Source organism: Octopus bimaculoides, chromosome 15 (assembly GCF_001194135.2).
Source record: "Octopus bimaculoides isolate UCB-OBI-ISO-001 chromosome 15, ASM119413v2, whole genome shotgun sequence".
NCBI lineage: Eukaryota > Metazoa > Mollusca > Cephalopoda > Octopoda > Octopodidae > Octopus > Octopus bimaculoides.
The window spans coordinates 52,623,906-52,629,345 of NC_068995.1; the positions used below are offsets into that span (position 1 = coordinate 52,623,906).

At 34.2% G+C, this 5,440-nt stretch overlaps 1 protein-coding gene across 1 annotated transcript in view; it reads right to left on the reverse strand.

The window, feature by feature from the left end:
- LOC106878166 (synaptogenesis protein syg-2) overlaps positions 1-5,440 on the reverse strand; it is a 180,518-nt gene that overhangs the window by 3,577 nt on the left and 171,501 nt on the right. The gene's annotated exons all lie outside the window — the stretch shown is intronic.

Here is a 5,440-nt window from a genome sequence, read left to right on the forward strand (position 1 = left end):
ATATATATATATATATATATATATATATATATATATCTATATATATGTATATATACACATACATATAGTCATTAAACGTTCCTGTTCCATGCTGGCATATTATATATATACATATGTTATATGTGTGTGTGTGTATATATATACATACATATATACACATACATATTCACGACACTAACTGCCTGTTAAAGTGCTCAGGATATAACTGTTGTATTTTAACTCCAAATTTCCCATTACACTCGAAAACAGCTGCCTGTGAAGAAAATTCATGTTATTACACAGTTAATTTCATGTTACAGCTTTGTTGGCCATAATGGTCATAGAGTATGATAAAGAGTATGAAAAAAAAAAAAAAGCAGAATATAACATGAAATTATTTACTTTTAACATCATTATATGTATTTCTGAAACAATTATGTAATGATGACCATGTTGTTAAATATTACCCTTGAGACTCAGAAATTTATGTTGTTAGTAAATAATTTCACACTTCTGTTCTTGCTTCCTACAGTGTGTGTATACATGAATGCACACATGCTTGTGCATACATGTGTGTGTGTGTGTGTGTGTGTGTGTGTGTGTGTGTGTGTGTGTGTGTGTATGCTATGTTTGTATGTGAGCGCCATAGTTCAGCAGTTGACTTGGTCTCTTTGCAATAGTTTGGCATTTTGACACAAAATAATACCGAATGTGATCAACTAAAAGTTACATTTATGTTGTTTCTCTTGAAATAGCTCAAAGAAATTGTGATCATTTTGGAAATGTATCTTGACAAGACAGGAAATTTTCTCCTAAGCACTTTCTTGAGAGACAAAAATCACTTTTAATAAGACTGCTTTTATTCAAATGCAAACTATATTACAAAGAGTCCCATGGTGAAATAGAGCCTTGTGATACAAATGAAATGCCATATGTGATATATAATATAGTATACATATATCACAGCAGACACCTTGATCAGCAGTTATTGATTGCAGAGTATATTTGTATAAAAATTGCCTATACCAACACAACAACTAATTTTGATTAGTGCCTAGGAAAGTACTGTAGTCTTGAAATTTATTTGGAGATTCAGTGCTGAAGAAGCAAACAATAACCATTACACAGGCAATCATGCACAGAACATAAATATTTGGAAAGGATCAAGTTACAACAGTTCCAGTCATTCTGAGAAACACCATATTTTTTATCACACGTGTATATACATACATACATACATATATCTGTCTGTGTATGTATGTATGTAGGAATGTGTGTATATATATAAATATATATCAGGCATGTGCATTGAGTAATTACTCAGGGTAGGCAGTTGGTGATGTTTATGTAGTAAAACACAGAAAAATAATGAGTGAAACATATCATGTGACTGAGCTGGAGGTAGATTTACTTTTGCCTTTATAGCGCATAAAGAAAATGTTGTTGTAGGAATGTACACAGCACGTGTACTACAGCAGTACTATGTGTAGCTTTAATACCAAGATTAAAAGGCAGGGGCGAATTATGCCTACCTAATCTATGAAAAAATAAAATATTTTGAATTTTATGCATAGTAATCAGAGTAACCTTCATAATTTTATCGAATTAGGTGCATATTTTGCCATAAAAGGAAAATGTTACTATCGAACTATTTCATTGAGGGTAGGCACTACTTATTTTTCCCACCCAGCCGGCACATCCCTGATATATTTATATATGTATGTATACATATATGCTCATGTATGTATGCATATAGATAATATAATATATAAATATACATATATATACACAGGGGTATGTGTTTGTGTCCCGTTGTCTTGATATCACATGCTATTTGTAAACAAACATAACTTCTATGCAAGTGGTGGGGGTTTGTAAATAATCTTCCATAAAACCCATGCCTGCATTAGGGGAAAGTATCCGGCTTGAAAGTAGGGGTCAGGGTTGATGACGAATATGTGCCTTCACTTCATCAATGACTGAGAGCAATGTGCAGGAAAAAAGGAATTTATGACCACACACACACATATATGTATGTATGTATGTATGTATGTATGTATGTATATGGTCAGTATGGAATGGTATCCTCACAGCAATAATAAACACATAAGTTCATATTGTTGTGTGTATTTGTGAATACACACACACACACACACACACACAACTATATATAAAACAGGACTAACAGGTAGGTTCTGGAGGAGGAGGAGAGAAGAAGGAGGAGGAGAAGTGGAGGAGGAGGAAAAGAAGAAGAAATGGAGGAGGAGGAGGTAGTAGTAGTAGGTGGGGGTGTCTTGAATGAATTAAACCCATCAGCAATATTGGCATGTAGGAGACAAAATGGAAAAAGTGTTGGAGGAAAAGAGGAGAGATGGACATTGAGCATAAATCAATAGCTTCCAATACACAGTTCACTGTGTTGTTGTTGTTGTCTTATTTCTGACCAGACCAAATAGCAGAAACAAAGATAATTCAATCACTTAAGGGATTTCCACTGAGAAATTTAATTTATTACAAGAACGATTCTGCAAATTTCGTCATTACAGAATTATCTGTTCATTACCAGACAATGACTGAGCTGTTCTAACGAGCTAACAACGAAGTGGAGTCTTTGTTGTGAGCCGGTGATGAGTACGCTATACCATTTGTTTTTTTTTAATGATCTGCTGAAAATAGTAGCCAAATCTGTCTGTTAAAATCATACCCTTGTCTTTTTTATATTTTTTAATTAAAAGAACTCAAGTGATTTGATCTGAGATCACATGTCAAAACTAAAACGATCGCAGTGTGGTAGACTCATATTGGCCACTGAAAAACACACAAAGACTATTAACTTCACTTAAAGTTTATTGTTAGAAATCAAGATTTTGATCAGACAAGCTGTGACCTGGTCACTGACAAGATTTGGGAGTGTAAATTTTATACGTTGTTAAATACAATACAGTGTGAAAAAAACAAGAAAATGATTGAATGGTCATGATTTGAACTCTTAAGGTGATAAGCTGGCAGAATTGTTTGGATGCTGGGCAAAATACTTAGCAGTATTTTGTCTATCTTTATGTTCTGAGTTCAATTGCTACTGGGGGTGATTGTTATCTATAAGTCTCCAACGAATTGTGTGTGTGTGTACATATAAATGTATATACCTGTATATATATATATATGTGTGTGTGTGTGTGTGTGTGTGTTTGTGTGTGTGTGTGTGTTTATATATAAATATATGTGTGAAAGTGTGTATTGGTCTATCATGTGATACACTATAAGTGTGAATGTGTGTAAATGTGAGTGTGTGTGTGTATGCAAGTGTTTAGCTCTGTGAATAACGTCAATATCACTTACCAGTGCTACTAACACTACTACTACTGCCACCACCACCACCACCACCACCACTAGCATCCCTAACGTGACTAATACAATCACCACCATACCCAACACCACCACCACCTCCTCCGCTGCCGCCGCCACCACCGCCACATCTGAGCATCTTATCTCTTATTCTGTCAAACGTTGATTTAGACATAGAATCAATGGTAATGATTGCAAATCTTAGAAACAGCCCCAAAAACTTTGAAACCCTTGTCAGAAGGAACAGCATGGCCCCAGGGAAATCTACTGATGTATCCTCGTCTCTGACTATGAGTTCATAATACATGTTAAAAGTGCTGGGTGGGTCATTGTGCAATGAAGCTTTGCAATGGTCATGATATGGAACATTGCTTCTGCTAGACACAGCAACTGAAATGTTTGTGTGTGTGTGTGTGTAAGCACACGGACATGTATATGTATATGTGTGTATATATATATATATATATAAATGTATATATATATATATATATATATATATATATAAATGTATATATATGTATATATATACTTATGTGTGTGTGTGTGTGTGTATCTGTATGTGTATATATATGTATAGATGTGTGTGTGTGTGTGTGTGTGTGTACTTTTATAACTGATTTGATTTATTTCATTATGGAAAACTTGGACTAACAATTGTGCTCGATGATGCATGTACATATGAAAATACTTACATACATACACACACACACACACACACACACACGTATATATATATAAACACATATGCATAGACAAACACTATATGTACGTATATATATATAAATATATACAAAAATATGTACATATTTACATACATACATTCAGACACACACATGCATGCACACGCATATATATATATTTGTTAGGTTCTCGAGGAACTTAAATAGTCATTCTGCTACACCTTGCACTACCACCATCATCACCACCACCACCACATACCACTGGGTTTGGTTACAAAATATTTATTGCAACTGCACAATTTGTTACAGTGGGAAGCCATTTGTCATGCTCAACCTCTCCTTACTCAACGCATAGACATAGTGAAGGAATATGTACGTGGTCATTTGGCATCCTAGAAATAACAATCGAATCTCTCACAAGATACTGAAAATAAAGAAGGACATAGATTTGGTAATGTAGCCTAAGATATAAACTGGCACTCCATCATGTACGACAACGAGGGTTCCAGTTGATCCGATCAACGGAACAGCCTGCTCGTGAAATTAATGTACATGTGGCTGAGCACTCCACAGGCATGTGTACCCTTAATGGTTTCGGGTTCAGTCCTACTGCATGGCACCTTGGGCAAGTGTTTTCTGCTATAGTCTTGGGCTAACTGACTGAATTTGGTAGGCGAAAGTTATTGTGTGTGTACATGCATGTATAAGTGCATGTGCCTCCTAACAGAGAGGGATGATGATGATGATAATATATATACATACATGCACACACACTCACAGGCAAATATATATATACATGTATACATACGTACATAATTATACATATATATATACATATACATATATACATACATGTGTGTATATATATACATGCATACATATATATTTATATATATATGTTTATATATATATTTGCATATATATATTTATATGTATATATGCACATATATATGTATATATATATATATATACTTACACAGACACCCCCACCCCCACCCACACACACGCACGTATATTAAGCAAGCTGCATATGTCAAAATAAGAAGTACTCACTATAAAATATTAACGAATTAAATTGTATGTTCAAAACACATGTCAGCCCATCTGATTAATCAAAGTTTTATGGTGTCCATTTTGAAACTAAGCATCAATCATCAGAGCTCTGGTCAACATCAATTAGTATATCTCATTGATATTGTCCAGGGGCAAAATGATTGATATTCAATTAAAAACTGGGTATTATGAAAATTTGAACAGCTGACAGATTGGCATGTTTTTTAGAGTCACATCTATGCAAGCCCACTATATGCATTACAAACAAGCTAGCCTTCTCCAACCCCATTGCACATGTATGTATGTATATATGGGTGTGTGTGGATGCATATATATATATATATATATATATATATATATATATATATATATACACACACACA